Consider the following 20,126-nt stretch of genomic DNA (forward strand, 5'->3'; position numbering starts at 1 on the left):
GCATGGTGCAAAAATGTCGCTGACAAAAAAAAGGCAGGAAGCGGCCGCCTTTAAATAGCGCTCTCCCGTCCCTTCCTGACTGTAAAATGCTCCCGCCAACCTGTCGTTGCTAGCGGCAGGCGGTAAGGCAGGGGACGCCTATCAATATCCGGTCCGGGGTGCTAACGGGGCGTTGTGCACTCGACTGACGTCACAATCTGCCGGCGCAGGAGATCGTGGCGGTAGTGTTTAGTGCTGTCGCAAAATGTTGACAATTTCGCGAGCGGCGCAAACATCGCCGCGCCCGGGTGCTAGTTGCTTTGCGCCCCGTTAGAACCCTCTCAACCAAATTTTCCCCCCTATGTATTTCTACAGGCCTTATAAGTACAGGTGATTCCATCTTGTCTCGATCTATACTGGTTGCGTTTAACTCCTGTTCAGGTATATTTTAAACTGTCCATATTTCAAGATAAAATAACACTCAGATGGCTAGTGAGTTAAATGGAAATGTCACTTTGGATTGTATGATCAATGGAGTGAAGGTACATTTCTGGGGGCAGAGCAAAGGGAGCTTTACTCTGCATCTAACCAACGTTGTACCTGATGAGACAGTATAGAGGGAGCTTTATTGTGTATCTAACCCGTGCTGTACCTGAGCTGGGAGTGCTTAAGGGACAGTGTAGAAGTTGCTTTACTGTGTATCTAACCCAGGCTTGTGTGGAGTATCAACACCGGCACAGACCAGTTGGGCCGAACCAGCCCAAAAAAATTCTATGTAACTCATCACATTTGAAAAAAAGACTTGCATTTATATAGCGCCTTTCACAACCATTGGACATCCCATAGCGCTTTACAGCCAACGAAGTACGTTTGAAGTGTAGTCACTGTTGTTATGTAGGAAATGTGGCAGCAATTTGCGCACAGCAAGCTCCCACAAACAGCAATGTGATAATGACCAGATAATCTGTTTTAGTGATTTTGATTGAGGGATAAATATTGGCGAACTCCCCTGCTCTTCTTCAAAATAGTGCCATGGGATCTTTTACATCCACCTGAGAGGGCAGACGGGGCCTCGGTTTAACGTCTCATCCGAAAGACGGCACCTCAGACAGTGCAGCGCTCCCTCAGCACTGCACTGGAGTGTCAGCCCAGATTATTGTGCTCAAGTCTCTGGAGTGGGGACTTTGAACCCACAACCTTCTGACTCAGAGGCAAGGGTGTTACCAACTGAGCCACGCCTGATACACATTTGTAAGAACATCGGCTACTGAACTACTGAGCTGAGTGGCTGTCGTATTACTGAGTTATACTGCCCAGGAAGCTTCCAGCTTTGATTCCTGGCCTGTGCTGTTAGCGGGTCTGAGCTGGGGTTGTGCTGGTGGCAACCAACATTGGCCTCAGTACCTGGGGCGAGGGAGGGGAAAGGGAAATAGTCAGGGTTTCCACTCCTATCCACTGACTCCTGCCGGAAAGTTCACTTGTGTGGATGTTGGACGAGAAGAGCTTCCGGCTCGACTGTGATGCCCTACATGGCTAAATAGTCTGCTGAAGAAAAAATAAAGACTTATATTTCTATAGCGCCTTTCACGACCACCGGACGCCCCAAAGCACTTTACAGCCAATGAAGTGTAGTCACTGCTGTAATGTAGGAAACACGGCAGCCAATTTTCACACAGCAAGATCCCACAATACAGCAATGTGATAATAACCAGATAATCAGTTTTTGTGATGTGGATTGAGGAATAAATATTGGCCCAGGACAGAACTCCCCTACTCTTCTTCGAATAGTGGCTGTGGGATCTTTTACGTCCACCTGAGAGGGCAGACGGGGCCTCGGTTTAACGTCTCATCTGAAAGACGGCACCTCAGACAGTGCAGCACTCCCTCAGTACTGCACTGGAGTGTCAGCCTAGATTTTTGTGCTCGAGTCTCTGGAGTGGGACTTTGAACCCACAACCTTCTGACTCAGAGGCGAGGGCGCTACCCACTGAGCCACGGATGTCCCATGGTGAAGAATCACTTGGCTAGGTATCAGTAAGTGGCCAACTGCACACGAGCACAAATCAGCGCAAGGTTGAGAAAATTAGTGACTTCTGCAATAGTTTACTTCTGTCCCCGCCTGTGATAACTCTCTGATGGGAGGCTCGTTTCCCCTTTTCATCTCTCCCTGATATTAGCTCAAAGAGGATGTTTTCAACCTTTGATCAAATCCAGGAGAATGTCCACAATCTCGGCCACATCAAGCCATTGATCGAAATCATCCAGATGCTTCTAGAAATTAGGAAAAGCCAACAGAGTATTGACCAAGGATACTTAAGGTCAGTCAACCAGAATTATTTGCAAATAAACATGGCCCCTTTGTGGTGTATGTGCCTTTAAGAGCAATTGTGGTGTATGTGCCTTTAAGAGCCCCAGGTGTGCGTAATGCCGGTAATTGCCACTTGGGCTATATAAGCCTGTGTATTGTGTATATCCTTTAGAAACCCCCCCACCAGACTTGCTTAGTAAATACCTATGAACCAACTCCTGTCTTCAGTGTCTTTATCTACACACGGACACTACAGTGGCGACGAAGTGGAAACGGACTTACCTGCAATTCGGCAGCACCTCAAGGACATCGATTCCTCCAGCATCCAGAAGACTCAAGGAAGTAAGAGAAACTGTGGTTTCACCAGCTGGCTAAGCTGGTGACGGGTACTGCGCTAATCCTTCCTGGGCGTCAGGCTGGAGCTCCAGCGGCGGGCTCTACAGCTGAGACAGGCAGCGAAATCGGAGGCAAGCAATAACGGACTGGGAGGTTGCACTCGAGAGACGGCCGGCGCGGCAAGCAGGTCAGCGTTTAGACCTCCGTCGGGAACGAGTCTCCAACAGTAAATAGACGGAAACCACAGTAAAACAGCGTTGTTATCAGTAGCAGCGGCGGGAAAGCGCGGGAAGCGCCATATCGTTGCTACAGACAGAAAAAAAAAAACCGCGCGGGAAGCGCCATATCTTTTCTGAAATGCCTAAATCTGGTAATATTGAGGCTTTTGATGGCGAAATAGAAGATTGGACCACATACGTGGAAAGAGTAGAGGTTTATTGCTCTGCAAATGGAATAACAGATGAAAAAAAAGCTTCAGTACTTCTGAACTTAATGGGCGCGAAGACATACGGGCTGTTACGAAATTTAATCACTCCAGCCAAACCAAAGGACAAGACTTTTAAAGAAATTGTTGATACCCAACACCGCTGCTGATAGCGGAACGATTCAAGTTCTTCAAGAGAAATCAACACAAGAATGAAAGTAACGCTGATTACCTAACCGAATTAAGAAAGCTATCAAAGTACTGCCAATTCGGAGCAGGACTATCGGATTATCTTCGAGACAAATTTGTTTGCGGTCTCTTAAGTGAAGGAACACAAAAAAGACTGCTTTCTGAAAAAGATTTAACATTGGACAAAGCTTTCAGTATGGCTGTATCATACGAAGCAGCAGCAAAAGGAGCTGCAGAGATACAACAAGAGACACAGGACTTCGGCACCCATAAAATGACGCAGGAGTTCGGAAGATGTTATCGCTGCGGCAGATCCACCCATAACCAGAGGGACTGCTGGTTCAAGGGCAAAGCATGCAGGCAATGTGGTAAGATTGGACACATTGCACGGGTATGCCAATCTGGACAAAATAAATCCACTGACAGAAAACAAAAAATCAATGAAGAAAAGTACAGGAAGGTACAAATGATGACGGACAATAGCTCCGAAGACCAGAATAGCGATAGCGACTCCGGAAACAAGAGACTAAGCTGTCTCAAATTACATAATGTACTTGCCAAAGAGGATTACCAAACCATTTGGGTTACCCTCACAATAGCAGGGTCCCCAGTTAAAATGGAGCTAGATACAGGATCAGCTCTAACCGTAATAAATCGACGCGATTACGAGAGGCTATTTTCGCATATACCTCTAAAAGACACATCCATTATCTTAAAAACATATACGGGGCAGAAAGTCTACCCCAAAGGAAAAATAAGGGTGCCTGTGGTATACAACGGCAAAGAAATACAAAAGTTGTATTTATACATTCTACAAGATGGTGGTCCACCGTTGTTGGGACATGAATGGATAAGGAAGATACGTTTAGACTGGCACTCCATTCAGGCACTGACGGTGACCAGTAAGGAAAAAAACAATGATGACATCATACCTGAACGATTAAAAGACATCTTGGCCAACGCCAAAGAAGTGTTTCAAGAGAAACTAGGAACCTTGAAAGGCATCACCGCCTCAATAAAAGTGGAAGATACAGCAATTCCAAAATTTTTTTAAGGCAAGACCAGTGCCATACGCAATACGTCCGGCAGTCGAGGCAGAGCTGAAGAATTTGGAAAAGGCAGGCGTATTATCCAAAATAGATTGGAGCAAATGGGCAACACCCATCGTTCCAGTCATGAAAAAAACATTGAAAAATAACTCTGAGGAACAGAAAAAAATTCGCATCTGTGGGGAGTTTAAGGTGACTGTAAACCCGGTCCTTCACACGGTACAGTATCCTCTTCCGAGGATAGAAGATATTTTCGCCTCACTATCCGGAGGGAAACGTTTCACAAAAATTGACTTGGCACAGGCATATCTACAGATGGAGGTTGAGGAGGCCTCTAAAAAGTATCTCACAATAAATACACACAAAGGCCTGTACCAGTACAATCGACTGGTTTTTGGAATAGCATCAGCCCCAGCTATCTGGCAAAGAGCTATGGAGCAAGTCCTGCAAGGGATTCCGGGGACTCAATGCTACCTAGACGACATCCTTATAACAGGAGAAAATGACAACGAGCACCTTGCCAATTTGGAGCAGGTGCTCACTAGGCTGAAAGAACGGGGCCTACGAGCAAATCGCCCCAAGTGCGAATTTTTCCAAAATCAGATATCATATTGTGGCCACATAATTAATAAGGAAGGGTTGCATAAGTCACCTGAAAAAATTGAAGCAGTTATAAAAGCCCCAGCACCTGAAAATGTTTCACAATTAAGGTCATTTCTGGGATTAATAAATTACTATCATAAATTTTTACCGAACTTATCAACTATTCTACACCCTCTTAATGATCTTCTACAGACAGGAGTGATTTGGAAATGGAACGAAGACTGTAAACGTGCCTTCCATAAATGTAAAGACTTAATCACATCCGAGAAAATTTTGGCTCATTACAACCCATCACTACCAATCAGACTGGCGTGCGATGCATCCCCTTACGGCATAGGAGCGGTATTGTCCCATAGATTCCCTGATGGCTCGGAACGGCCGATAGCTTTTGCGTCACGCTCGTTGAACTCAGCTGAGCGTAACTATGCCCAGATAGACAGGGAAGCACTCAGCCTGGTATGGGGAGTGAAGAAATTCAACCATTACCTACACGGACAAAAATTTACCTTGCTGACTGACCAGCAACCCCTCATCTCCATATTCAACCCTAAAAAAGGTGTCCCCATTATGACGGCACAAAGACTACAGAGGTGGTCCCTTTTTCTAGGGGCACACCAATACAACATTGAATACAAAGGGTCAAAACAGCATGGGAATGCTGACGGTTTATCACGCCTACCGTTGCCAACGATAGAAGAGGCACCTACAGTAGACCCAGTAGAGATATTCCACTCTACCATAGTGGAATGTCTACCGGTGACAAATTCTGCCATTGAAAGGGAGACAAAAAATGACCCTACTCTCTCACGGGTCTACGATTTAACAGTGAAGGGATGGCCAGCACATGGCGAACCACTGTTGCCAGCATTCTCGCAAAGAAGAGAACAGCTGTCAGTGTGCCGAGGAACCTTGATGTGTGGATCCAGAGTGGTGATTCCACCCAAACTCCAGGATAAAGTGCTAAAGGAGCTTCACGAGGGGCATCTGGGTGGAGTGAAAATGAAGAACCTAGTTAGGGCGTTTGTATGGTGGCCAGGTATCGATGGAGACATCGAAGACATGACCAAGAGCTGCCTAGGATGTCAGAAGGTCCAAAATGCTCCGCCACAGGCCCCTCTACATCCATGGGAGTGGCCCTCATCTCCCTGGCAAAGGGTGCACATCGACTTTGCTGGTCCATTTATGGACTCAATGTTCTTAATCGCAGTTGATGCACACTCCAAGTGGCCGGAGGTAATAAAGATGTCCTCCACCACCACGGAAAAAACCATCACAGTATTAAGGACCATATTTGCCAGGAATGGGCTGCCGGAGCAGATATGTTCTGATAATGGACCGCAATTTGTGTCCGAAGAATTCAGAAAGTTCTTAAAGAACAATGGGGTAAAGCACTACACGTCCGCCCCATACCATCCCGCCACCAATGGATTGGCTGAAAGGTTTGTCCAGACCTTCAAGAAGGCCATCAAGGCCATGGGTAATGAAGACATAAAACTTCAGCACAAGGTGGATAACTTCTCATTTGCATATAGGAATGCAACGCATATGGTTACTAACCAAACTCCCGCCATGATGTTCTACAATAGAAACCTAAGATGCCGGCTGGATTTGGTCAAGCCCAACATCCGAAGGGACGTGGAGAACCGGCAGTTTCAGGGCATGAATGAAAGGCCAACTAGGGCCTTCCAGATAGGCCAACCGGTTTTGGCCCGGGACTACCGTACCGAGAAATGGCAGCCTGGAACTATCTGCACACGATTAGGACCACTGATGTATACCGTGGACATCGGAGACAGCATAATAAGGCGCCATGCTGACCAAATCATCAAGTCATCCGAAAAGGGACAACCTACACCACCACTCTATACATCTAACGATGAAGTAGAGATACCCATATCTACCTCCGATCCGGTGATACTGGAGCCCGATGAACCCGACACTGGCCTTCAAGCCGAATCAGCCTTGCCAGAAGAACCTACTACACCACCAGAAACTACTACACCCCCGAGGCGTTATCCGGACCGAGTCAGGAAGCCTCCTGAGAGACTAACTTATAATTAATTAATACAGCAATGTATATTATTTTGCATATAACATGTAATTAATAATTACTTAAAATATGATGTACTAGTTAGCTAGAAGGGGAGGAATTGTGGTGTATGTGCCTTTAAGAGCCCCAGGTGTGCGTAATGCCGGTAATTGCCACTTGGGCTATATAAGCCTGTGTATTGTGTATATCCTTTAGAAACCCCCCCCAGACTTGCTTAGTAAATACCTATGAACCAACTCCTGTCTTCAGTGTCTTTATCTACACACGGACACCCTTCATAGTGCCTGCTTCTCTTTTCTAAAAGCCTCCTCCAACTTCCATGGGAAAGGGCTGACACCAGACTACATGCTTTGGGAACGATCCTATAATGGACAACCAACCTCCCTTTATGAGACAATGGCAAAATACTGCGGATGCTGGAAATCTGAAATAAAAACAGAAAACGCTGGAAATACTCAGCAGGTCAGGCAGCATCTGTGGAAAGAGAAACAGAGTTAACGTTTCAGGTCGATGGCCCTTCGTCAGAACTGGAAAAAGTTGGAGATGGAACAGGTTTTTAAGCAGGTGTGGGGCAGGGAGAGTGGGGAGGGGAGGAAAGAACCAAAGGGAAGGTCTGTGATAGGCTGGGAGGCAGGAGAGATTAAGAGACAAAAGGGATGATGGTGCAAGGCAAAAGGAGATGGTAATGGGACAAGTTAAGAAACAAAAGATGGCTCTAGATGAAGTGTAAATGGCACTGGCAGAATGAAAGACAGCTGCCATGTGGGGGAGAGGAAATAAAAATAAATGGAAAAAAAAGATAGGGGCCGAGGTTATGGTCTGAAATTGTTGAACTCGATGTTGAGTCCAGAAGGCTGTAAAGTGCCTAATGGAAAGATGAGGTGCTGTTCCTCGAGCTTACGCTGAGCTTCATTGGAACAATGTAATAGGCCGAGGACGGAGAGGTCAGAGTGGGAGTGGAGCAGAGATGCCCCTTTAAGAGGCTGGAAATGACGGTGAGCGATGGTGTCGTATTAACGCTTGGCGCACTCGTATCCCGTCCCTCTCTCCACTATTGTAACAAAGGCCGTTTAAAATACATGGGCGAACACCCGTTAAAACAGCAGACAAGGTTGACGAGTGCGTAAAGCGTTCAACAACGTCTTGCATTTATCCAGCGCCTTTAACGTAGTAAAATATCCCAAGGGGCTTCACAGGAGTGTATTTAAGACAACATTTGACACCGAGCCAAAGAAGGAGACATTCGGAGAGGTTGCTGAAAGTGGTCTGCTCCAAGCAGCATCTTAAAGGAGGAGAGAGAGGCGGAGAGACGGGGAGGTGTGGGGAAGGAATTCCAGAGTTTAGGGCCTGGACATAGAAACATAGAAGATAGGAGCAGGAGTAGGCCATTCGGCCCCTCGAGCCTGCTCCGCCATTCAATGCGATCATGGCTGATCATCCAAATTCAGTGCCCTGTCCCTGCTTTCTCCCCATATCCCTTGATCCCTTTAGCCTTAAGAAATATATCTAACTCCTTCTTGAATATATTTAATGAATTGGCCTCTACTGCCTTGTGTGGTAGAGAATTCCACAGGTTCACCACTCTCTGGGTGAAGAAATTCCTCCTCATCTCAGTCCTAAATGGCTTACCCCTTATCTTTAGTTTGTGACCCCTGGTTCTGGACTCCCCGGCCATCGGGAACATCCTTCCTGCATCTAGTCTGTCTAGTCCTGTTAGAATGTTATAAGGCATGGCATCCAGTGGTGGGGCGGAGGAAATCGGGGATGCGCAAGAGGCCAGAGCTGGAGGTACGCAGAGATCTCGGAGGGTCCTCGGCAATGTTTTCTCGAAGCATGCCTGGCCATGCAGCTGTCTGTCGGTCCCGCACAACCTGGGACCAGCTTTCCAAATGTGAAGTTTCGCACGCAGCCCGTTAAAGAGACCACGCACCCAAAACAAAAATTAGGGGCAACATCGGTCCTAGGGCTGAAGGAGGTTACAGAGATAGGGAGCCACGAGGCCATGGAGAGATTTGAACAGGAGGACTTTAACATTACTTACAGTCGATTTCAGATGTCATATGACCCTGTAGGTGACATTTGTGATCACCCAGGTCAGTAATTGGGAATTATCTGCAGAATGTAGTTTGGATGGTTACTCGTGACATTGTTAAACAGAGTCCAAGGATATAGCTGATTCAGAATCCTGGAGAGTGACAGCTGGTGTACAATGCGCGGTAGAGGGCGCCGGTCAGAGCCCATCTGTTAGTAATACTGTCGGTAATCCATCGTATCCTTCTCTTAGCGTGTGTGTGGTACAAGTGAGTGTACACCGTAGTTTATGTATTAATAGAAAACATTTATAATAAACTTGGAATTTGGGGCGATGCTGAGTAAAGTCAGCAACAACACATGGGCCGCGTCATGACTGCAGTTCATTCTCAACAACTGACCATGAAATAACCCAACTGGTTCACTTCAGGGAAGGAAACCTGCCGTCCTTACCCGGTCTGGGCCTACATGTGACTCCAGTCCCACACCAACGTGGTTGACTCTTAACTGCCCTCTGAAGTGGCCCAGCGAGCCACTCAGTTGTTTCAAACCAACTACCAGGGGTTCACGAAGAAGGCCTATCATCATCACCACCTTCTCGGGGCAACTAGGGACGGACAATAAATGCTGGCCTTGCCAGCGACGCCAACATCCCGAGAATAATTTTTTTTATTTTTCCTTGCCTGGTCTGAGGAAGAGGCCAACTCTTACTGGGGCCCGGATCCACGGGCCCTTGCGGTCTTCCGGCACCCCAGCCAATCATCATGGTTGAGCCTGGAGAGTGTTGGCAGTAGAGGGCCATTACAGCTGAGCCCAATGTACAGGTGAGAGAGGGTCTGAGACCCCAGTCAGTGTACAGATATCTCCCTGAGAGAGAGACTGAGAGACACCAGTCAGTGTACAGATATCTCCCCGAGAGGGAGGCTGAGAGACCCCAGTCAGTGTATAGATATCTCCCTGAGAGAGAGGGACTGAGAGACCCCAGTCAGTGTACAGATATCTCCCTGAGGGTGAGGGACTGAGAGACCCCAGTCAGTGTACAGATATCTCCCTGAGAGAGCGGGACTGAGAGACCCCAGTCAGTGTACAGATATCTCCCTGAGAGAGAGAGGGACTGAGAGACACCAGTCAGTGTACAGATATCTCCCTGAGAGAGCGGGACTGAGAGACACCAGTCAGTGTACAGATATCTCCCCGAGAGTGACTTCAGATATCTTCAGCGATCGAAGGTGAGCAGAGTGGGCACGTGAGATTAGGACTACTGTTCCTGCCCAGGATAAACCAGCAGGGACTGGTTGGGCCGAACGGCCTGTTTCTGTGTTGTAATTTCTATGACCTCGACCCCAGTATTCGGTAGAATCCTGTTTGGCTGTGGTTTAACTGGTTTTCTTTAACTCTGTTTGTGTTTCTTTGGCAGTTCCGTTAATCAGAGATCAGTGCAAGGGGAGATGCTACAGCAAATTGTGGATCAGGCTATGCGGCCACTGATGGAAAGGATTCGCAGATGTCATCATCCGTTTGTCTGTAATGAGTGCAGCGGGAAATGCAAGCACAAAATGATAATGCCTTGAAGAGGGCTTCCTGCGTTAAAATGTAAATTAAAAACAGCTTGCTTCCCCCCTCACGGCTCTGCGTCACTCCCTTTGAAACAGAGATATACCCTAAAGGTCGACAAATCGATCCCCGGGCTGTGACTCAATGGGCAGCACTCTTGCCAATGAGTCAGAAAGGCTGTGGGTTCAAGTCCCACTCAAGCACAAAAGCTAGGCTGGCACCTCAGTGCCAGTGCTAAGGGAGCGCTGCCCTGTCGGAGGTTGAGATGTTAAACTGAGGCCCCGTCTGCCCTCTCGGGCGGACGTAAAAGATCCCACAGCCACTATTTTGCAGAGGAGGCCTAGCGAGCCATTCAATTGTATCCCAGGTTCAAGAAGGTGGCCCACCACCACCTTTTCCGGGCAATAAATGTCGGCTTTGCCAGCGACACCGGAGAGTGAATTCTTTTTTTTATTCGTTTGTGGGATGTGGGCAGCACTGGCAAGGCCAGCATTTATTGCCCATCCCCTAATTGCCCCTTGAGAAGGTGGTGGTGAGCCGCCGCCTTGAACCGCTGCAGTCCGTGTGGTGAAGGTGCTCCCACAGTGTCGTTAGGGAGGGAGTTCCAGGATTTTGACCCAGTGACGATGAAGGATCGGCCGATATACTTCTAAGCCAGGATGGTGTGTGGCTTGGAAGGGAACTTGGAGGTGGTGGTGCTCCCATGCGCCTGCTGCCCTTGTCCTTCTAGGTGGAAGAGGTGGCGGGTTTGGGAGTTGCTGCAGTGCATCTTGTAGATGGTACACACTAGCCACGGTACGCTGGTGGTGGAAGGAGTGAATGTTTAAGGTGGTGGATGGGGTGCCAATCAAGCGGGCTGCTTTGTCCTGGATGGTGTCGAGCTTCTTGAGTGTTGTTGGAGCTGCACTCATCCAGGCAAGTGGAGAGTATTCCATCACACTCCTTACTTGTGCCTTGTAGATGGTGGAAAGGCTTTGGGGAGTCAGGAGGTGAGACACTCGTCGCAGAATACCCAGCCTCTGACCTGCTCTTGTTGCCACAGTATTTATGTGGCTGGTCCAGTTAAGTTTCTGGTTAATGGTGACCCCCAGGATGTCGATGGTGGGGGATTCGGCGATGGTAATGCCGTTGAATGTCAAGGGGAAGTGGTTAGACTCTCGCTTGTTGGGGATAGTCATTGCCTGGCACTTCTGTGGCGCGAATGTTACCTGCCACTTATCAGCCCAAGCCTGGACATGGACTGATTCATTATCTGAGGAGAATAAAAAACAAAGGTCGAATGAGTGCCCACACTGCAGTCAAACCTGAGGAGCGGCCATTGGGTGAGTTTCTGTAGGGTGACAGTACCCCAAGTAGAAGAGGGATTACGGTCCCCCAGCTCATCAGTCACCCATTTTGCCAATGAGCAACTCCAGAGCAAGGAGAGGTAATGAAGGTCATCGGTAAGGCCGGCATTTATTGTCCCTCCCTAGTTGGATTGAGAAGGTGGTCGTGGGTCTTCTTGAACCTGCAATACAACTGGATGGAAACTGGGTGGTCCTGTCAATGTAGCATCGTGGGCTGGGCCAGGAACCCAGATATTAAACGGAGCTTTAGCGGGTCTCTGATTCACAGCTCATGCCGTGAGTCTTGCCTTTAATGGGCGTCAGGAAATCTAAGTTTACCGTTTCAGTTCCTCGCATGTTTGATTCTGAACAAGATCCTGGGGGGGGGGGGGGGGGGTGGGGGGAAGGAAAAGGTACAAAACACGAGCTGTTGTGTTTCAACATTAAAGCACACATACTGGCACCAAGATATCTGATAAGTGTTATCTTCACATCCTGTGTCTCGAGATCTACAATAACTGAGGTGTGAAAAATTAGATATATCTCGTCCTCCAACCTGGTATCTCTGCTTCTAGCTAACAGACAGGTTCGATCCCTCCCACAGTGTGGAGTTCAAATTACATCCTTTGGTCACAGTCTGGGACCACTTCCAATGAGGAATGTTACATTTGTCACGGTAAGCACTCAGTAATCAGCAACAAGCACTCGCAGCTCAGGTATAGAATCATAGAATGGTACAGCACAGGAGGAGGCCATTCGGCCCATCGTGCCTGTGCCGGTTCTTTGAAAGAGCTCTCCAATTAGTCCCGCTCCCCTCTTGCTCTTTTCCCATCATCCTACAAATTTTTCCCTTTCAAGTATTTATCAGATTCCCTTTTGAAAGTCACTATTGAATCTGCTTCCGCCGCCCTTTCAGGCAGTGCATTCCAGATCACAACTCGCTGCGTATAACAAATTCTCCTCATCTCCCCTCTGGTTCTTTTGCCAATTTTCTTAAATCTGTGTCCTCTGTTACTGGTCCTCCTGCCACTGGAAATAGTTTCTCCTTATTTACTCCATCAAAATGCCATCATGATTTTGAACGCCTCTATTAAATTTCCCCTTAACCTTCTCTGCTGTAAGGAGAACAATCCCAGTGTCTCCTGTCTCTCCGAGTAATGGTTAGATGCGGAGTAAAGCTCCTTGTACTCTGCTGCAACCTGGGAAGGGTTTCTCCGACCGCAATACTGTGACACTTTTCCAGTCCCCACAGTAGCCATCCTAAAGGCTCTCTGAGGCGAGAGAGCGGCCATAACTTAGCACTAAATGTGCAATCTCAAAAAGCACATTTTGTGCTGGATCAGCGCCACTTTGGTGCTGTCAGTCAAACCCACTAAGAATTGGATTGCCACTGCGCCAACTTCCTTGACGTGGAACGCTAACACAGCAAGACAAAGGACTGTTCCGTTCAGAACGTTCTGGGCTAGATTCAAACTCAGGACGCAGGGGGAAAAATGCTCATGTTCAAACCCACTGCACCTTGTCGTGGGCAGATTGGCTGCCGCGTTTCCTACATTACAACAGTGAGTACACTTCAAAAGTACTTCATTGGCTGTAAAACACATTGCCTTTCACGACCTCAGGACGCCCCAATGTAGAAACGCAAGTTCTATCTGTAACCAGCATCCCAGGCCGCGATCCCAAGCTTCTTTTGGGTCTTCCGCCTCGCTCCGTGGTCACGGAGGTAGGAATAGTACACAGAGTGCAGACAGGGAGACAGGAGGCTGGTGGGGAAGTGGAGGGACTTTCCAACGGGGTGAGGGGGGATGGGGGGGGGGGGGGCGGGGTAAGCGGGGAAATGGCTCACGCTGAAGTCTGCAAAGTGCTTCGCCCGGAATGAGCATTGTTGGTCGCGTGGGGCAAAGTGAGATTTGAGAGCTGTCTGGTCAGGGTCGCCAACTCTCCTGGGTTGTCCTGGCTTCTCCAGGAATTAAGGATTGATCTCCAGGTCACTGCTGCAAGCAAAAACCCAGGAGAAAAAAAAAAATCATAGAAAGAAAGAAAGACCATTAAAGGCCCTGTGCTACATTCCTGCACGTGCTGTTTTTGCACAGCTTGTTAACAACATGGAGACAGCTCGTGTCTTTATTTGTCATCACTCCTTATCCATTCTCGTAAAAGAAAAAAGGTCTTGCATTTCTATAGCGCTTTTCATAACTTCAGGACGTCCCAAAGCGCTTTACAGCCAATGAAGTGCTTTTTGAAGTGTAGTCACTGTTGTAATGCAGGAAACGTGGCAGCCAATTTGCGCACAGCAAGATCCCACAAACAGCAATGTGATAATGGCCAGATCATCTGTTTTTAGTGATGTTGATTGAGGGGTAAATATGGGCCCCAGGACATCGGGGAGAACTCCCCTGCTCTTCTTCTGAATAGTGCCCTGGGATCTTTCATGTCCACCTGAGAGAGCAGACTTGGCTTAGCATCTCATCCGAAAGACGGCACCTCCGATAGTGCGGCACTCCCTCAGTACCGCACTGGGAGTGTCGGCCTAGATTCTTGTGCTCAAGCCTCTGGAGCGAGACTTGAACCCACAACCTTCTGACTCGGAGGCGAGGGTACTACCCACTGAGCCACTCTATGTGGGTGCAAAAAAGATTTTCTTTCAACTCTTACTACTTAGAAAAATATTAGAGATGGGGAAAGAAGGCTGCTTGACTGGGGCAGGGCTTTAGGAGGTGGGAGGTCATGTGGTGAAACCTCCAAGAATACGGCCAATCAGAATTGGCGACCCTATGTCTGGTGGGATGGTCAAATTTGGCCCACACGGAGGATTTGGGGCCTAATCTGGCAATCCCATCATTGAAGTTTGGACAACCAAAACACGAGCGGTTTTAGACACTCGAGGGCTAATTATTTTGATTGCTTTAAGCTTTAGAAGGTTTGGGTTGGGGGGCCGGGCAGTGGTGTAAAGTTCTGGAGGTGTTAGGGTTAGGAGGGGTCACGTGCACTCCCCCACTCACTTGCCCCCCCCCTCCCCTCACTTCCTCTGCGTTAATGACCTTTCCAGAATGTTCCCAAAATTGAAAATTCCCCACATTCCTCTACTGATTTCAGACAGTTCCATGTTGAGTGCCCGCCAAATGGCGCAAGCTTGCAGTCAACTTATCTTCCAACAAACACTTCCCAGGGGATCAGCCAGCACAGAGAAATATTCCAAAGGAATTGGCAACTGTGGACTAGACTCTTTTAAATACTACGGAGCAGTCAGTCGCTGTGAGAGGCCGAGTGTGTGTTTGTTCACTAGCTGAAAGCTCGGACTGTACGGTTCATATGTGCCTTAGTGTCACAAAAATAAAGAAAGACTTGCATTTCTATAGCGCCTTTCACAACCTCAGGACGTCCCACAGCGCTTTACAGCCAATGAAGTAATTTTTGAAGTGTAGTCACTGTTGTAATGTAGGAAACGCGGCAGCCAATTTGCGCACCGCAAGCTCCCTCAAACAGCAATGTGATAATGACCAGATAACGTGATTTTAGGTGTTGGTTGAGGGATAAATATTGGCCGGGACACCGGGGAGAACTCCCCTGCTCTTCCAATAGTGGCCATGGAATCTTTTACATCCACGGGTTTGGAGGTGGGAGTGGTGGGAAAATTGCAGAGTCGGGGGGCAGGAACCCATCCCGCCCCCCAACCCGCCCCCGTGCCAATGTCCCAGGAGGCGGGTACCCGACCTGTGCTGGGAGCCGCCTCCCCGAGGCGGGAAGGGGATTAGTGCCAATTAACTGCCTGTTAACAGGTAGTTTTTTGCCTAATCCCTATTTTTAGCCCTGAAGTGTGGGCTGTCTGACGGCTCCGAACCACGCCAAGTTAGCGAGGCGGACCGTCGGTCTGCAGGGGTTGGAGGGGTCAAGATGTCCGGTGTGCAGGTGAGTGATGGGTGCATGTGTGCAGAGGTAAGTGTGTAAGGTAAGTGTAAAGTGTTTTAATAAGTTTTACTTACCTTTACTTTCTCCTGCAGGCTTCCTTCCTTCAGTTCTCGGGAGTCCCTCAGCTCACCGGCACAGAAAGCAGAATGGCCGCTAAACTGTCAAAAGCTGCAGCCTCTGCTTTCTGGTCTGGAGAGATCTCTAACTGAGTCTGAGTAGAAGGACTCAAGTTAGAAGACAGGTTGTCAGTGTTTACAGCTTCACAGAGCTGTCAAACGCTGATTTTTCATCTGTCAAAAGCTCTCGTCAGCGATTGACATTTCATCTGTCATCACCAGTAACCAGGTGTCCCTTAATTGGCCTGCCGAGCCTGCTGGGCGGGCTTAACAAGGTCAATCAAGGGAAAATATCGTGGGTTGGTCACAAGTCGATGGAGGCGGGACTACAACCCAAAAAGTGGGAGTCCCGCCTCCATCACGTCCCCATTGACAAAATCGAGCCCTAAATGTCTGTGTCAGCATCTGTACATGTATTGTAGAGACTGAGTGAAAGGGAGCGATTCAGTTACATCTGACACTGTATGGCTAATTTACATCTCGCTGTCAGTTCTTGTGGAGGTGCAGTACAGCAGACATAGTGAACAAGTCACTTCTATCTGGTACTGTACAGCTCAAGTATTTCTCAGTGTCAGCTCCTGCAAATGTACAGTACACACTGGGTGTAAGAGCACGATTCACTCCCATCTGGCACTGTGAGATCCGTTCCCTAGCCACTGACTCCATCCCTCTCCCGAACATCTGTCTGAGGCTGAACCACACTGTTCGCAACTTTGGTGTCATATTTGACCCTGAAATGAGCTTCCGACCACATATCCGCAGCATAACTAAGGCCGCCTACTTCCACCTCCGGAACATCGCCCGTCTCCGTCCCTGCCTCAGCTCATCCGCTGCTGAAACCCTCATCCATGCCTTTGCTACCTCTAGACTTGACTATTCCAATACACTCCTGGCTGGCCTCCCACATTCCAACCTACGTAAACTTGAGGTCATCCAAAACTCAGCTGCCCGTGTCCTAACTCGCACCAAGTTCCGTTCGCCCATCACCCCTGTGCTCGCTGACCTACATTGGCTCCCGGTTAAGCAGCGCCTCGATTTCAAAATTCTCATCCTTGTTTTCAAATCCCACCATGGCCTCGCCCCTCCCTATCTCTGCAATCTCCTTCAGCCCCATGACTCCCCGAGATCTCTGCGCTCCTCTAATTCTGCCCTCGAGCATCCCTGATTACAATCACTCCACCATTGGTGGCCGTGCCTTCTGTTGCCTGGGTCCTAAGCTCTGGAATTCCCTGCCTAAACCTCTCCGCCTCGCTACCTCACTTTCCTCCTTTAAGACGCTCATTAAAACTTACCTCTTTGACCAGGATTTTGGTCACCTGCCCTAATTTCTCCTTATGTGGCTCGGGGTCAAACATTTTGTCTCATAATACTCCTGTGAAGCACCTTGGGACGTTTTACTATGTTAAAGGTGCTATATAAATACAAGTTGTTGTTGTATGTCTCAGAATAGCTAGTGTACAGCTTAGACTCAACTCCTCTCCTATACTGTAAACTGTTGGTCCAGAGCGAGTGATGTTTGATTATATATCCTGTTTTATCAATACTATTGTGGTTAATACTCCTCTGAACTTTGCCCTCTTGATCCTCCTTAGCTGCAAGTACACTGTCCGACGTATCCTTCCTCCTCCCGCCTCTTTACTGTTCAGATCGAGACTCATTGCATCATCTATTGGGTAGAATGGGCCTTTACTCTCTGGAGTTTAGAAGAATGAGAGGTGATCTCATTGAAACATACAAGATTCTGAGGGGGATTGACAGGGTAGATGCTGAGAGGCTGTTTCCCCCTGGCTGGAGAGTCTAGAACTAGGGGCACAGTCTCAGGATAAGGGGTTGGCCATTTAGGACTGAGATGAGGAGGAACCTCTTCACACAGAGGGTGGTGAATCTCTGGAATTCTCTACCCCAGAGGGCTGTGGAGGCTCAGTCGTTGAGTATATTCAAGGCTGGGATCGATAGATTTTTGGACTCTAGGGGAATCGAGGGATATGGGGATAGTGCGGGAAGGAGGAGTTGAGAAGATCAGCCATGATCTCATTGAATGGCGGAGCAGGCTCGAGGGGCCGAATGGCCTACTCCTGCTCCTATTTCTTATGTTCTCCTACTCTAACTTATTCTTTTCCCGGATAGCAAAGCTGTGGAATCCTACCTCATTCGCTCTTCCCCTTCCTCCTGTAATCTGTAGGCTTTGTGTCACCTGATCATTACTACAGGAAACTCTTTTTTATCCGGCACCGACGGGACCGGCGTAGTGCCGGTTTATCAAAAGGTCCGGATTACAGAGAGGTATAGTAAAAGGTACGAGAGCCCCGTACACGACCACAGATCCAGGCGTCCCTGTTGCATAGCAACAGGTGCAGGAACCCCGATTACACGGCCACAGATCCAGGAGCACCCACTAATATGAAGTAAAACTTACCTGAACCTACTCCTGAATTTTGCCAGTAAATTGAGAGTTTCCTGTACTTCATTTACATAGTATTTACAGCACAGAAACAGGCCATTCGGCCCAACAGGTCTGTGCCGGTGTTTATGCTCCACACGAGCCTCCTCCCACCCCTCTTCATCTCACCCTATCAACATAACCTTCTATTCCTTTCTCCCTCATGTGTTTATCCAGCTTCCCCTTAAATGTATCTCTGCTATTCGCCTCAACCACTCCCTGTGGTAGCGAGTTCCACATTCTCACCACTCTCTGGGTGAAGAAGTTTATCCTAAATTCCCTATTGGATTTATTAGTGGCTAGCTCATATTTATGGCCCCAAATTTTGGACTCCCCACAACAACAACTTGCATTTATATAGCGCCTTTAATGTAGTAAAATGTCCCAAGGCGCTGCACAGGAGTATTTTAAGACAAAAAAAAATTGACACCGAGCCACATAAGGAGAAATTAGGGCAGGTGACCAAAAGCTTGGTCAAAGAGGTAGGTTTTAAGGAATGTCTTAAAGGAGGAAAGAGAGGTAGCGAGGCGGAGAGGTTTAGGGAGGGAATTCCAGAGCTTAGGGCCCAGGCAACAGAAGGCTCGGCCGCCAAAGGTTGAGCGATTATAATCAGGGATGTTCAAGAGGGCAGAATTAGAGGAGCGCAGATATCTTGGGGGGCTGAAGGAGATTACAGAGATAGGAAGGGGGCGAGGCCATGGAGGGATTTGAAAACAAGGATGAGAATTTTGAAATTGAGGTGCTGCTTAACCGGGAGCCAATGTAGGTCAGCGAGCACAGGAGTGATGGGCGAACGGAACTTGGTGCGAGTTAGGACACGGGCAGCCAAGTTTTGGATGGCCTCAAGTTTACGTAGGATGGAGCGTGGGAGGCCAGCCAGGAGTGCGTTGGAATAGCCAAATCACAAGTGGAAACATCTTCTCTATTATACCCTATCAAATCCCCCATCTCTTCTCTTTTCTACCTTGGTGGCAATCTTCTCTACGGGGCTTTGATCTTCACCTAGATGTTTTCCTTTCTATCTTCTCGACCCTCCAGTACATCTTACTGGGCAGGTGATCTCGGACCACCTCAGATCAGTTGGCGGCAGCAGCGTGGCACTGAAACTCGCTCCAGTTTGTCTCCTTCAACCCCGCCTCAGCCACCTCCCCCGACCCTCCTCCCAGACTCCTGGTCACCGCTAATGATTGACATCCCTCCCGGATTGCCCAGGAACCTCCCGGAACGAACAATCGGCCTCCCGGGTGCTGCTGCTGGCCACCCGGGAGGGGAGTACTTCCGGGTCGCGCCTGGAAAGAGCAAAAACCGATTGGTTCGGGTATGGAATCTCCCAAGAGTTCGACAGAGCGTTTCCAGCGTTTTCTTTTTGGTCAGTTTCAATGCCTAGAAAACCCCTTGGAAATAAAAACGGGATAGATGTTTGCGCACACGAAGTCTCAACAAACCATTAATCATCCACAAGGTGTTTAAGATGATTAAAGGAGTTGATAGGGTGGATAGAGAGAAACTATTTCCTCTGGTGGGGAGAGTCCAGAACAAGGGGGCATAACCTTAAAATTAGAGCCAGGCCGTTCAGGGGTGATGTCAGGAAGCACTTCTTCACACAAAGGGTGGTGGAAATCTGGAACTCTCACCCCCCAAAAAAACTGTTGAGGCTGGAGGTCAATTGAAAATATCAAAACTTAGAGTGATAGATTGTTGTTAGGTAAGGGTATTAAGGGTTACTGATCCAAGGCAGGTAGAGGGAGTCAAGATACAGATCAACTGTGATCCATTTGACCAGAAACTTAACTGGAGCAGCCACATAAATACT

General features: G+C 48.3%; 1 protein-coding gene and 1 pseudogene across 1 annotated transcript in view; one reads left to right on the forward strand and one right to left on the reverse strand.

Annotated features, from left to right (window-relative positions):
• Window positions 1-10,583, forward strand: part of LOC147099501 (testis-specific serine kinase substrate-like) — a 48,548-nt pseudogene extending 37,965 nt beyond the window's left edge.
• LOC147099502 (transportin-3-like) overlaps window positions 1-20,126 on the reverse strand; it is a 111,439-nt gene that overhangs the window by 8,245 nt on the left and 83,068 nt on the right. The window lies entirely within an intron of this gene.

The sequence above is a fragment of the Somniosus microcephalus genome, chromosome 28 (assembly GCF_052327205.1).
Source record: "Somniosus microcephalus isolate GS21.2 chromosome 28, FLI_Smic_1.0, whole genome shotgun sequence".
Classification (NCBI taxonomy): Eukaryota; Metazoa; Chordata; class Chondrichthyes; order Squaliformes; family Somniosidae; genus Somniosus; species Somniosus microcephalus.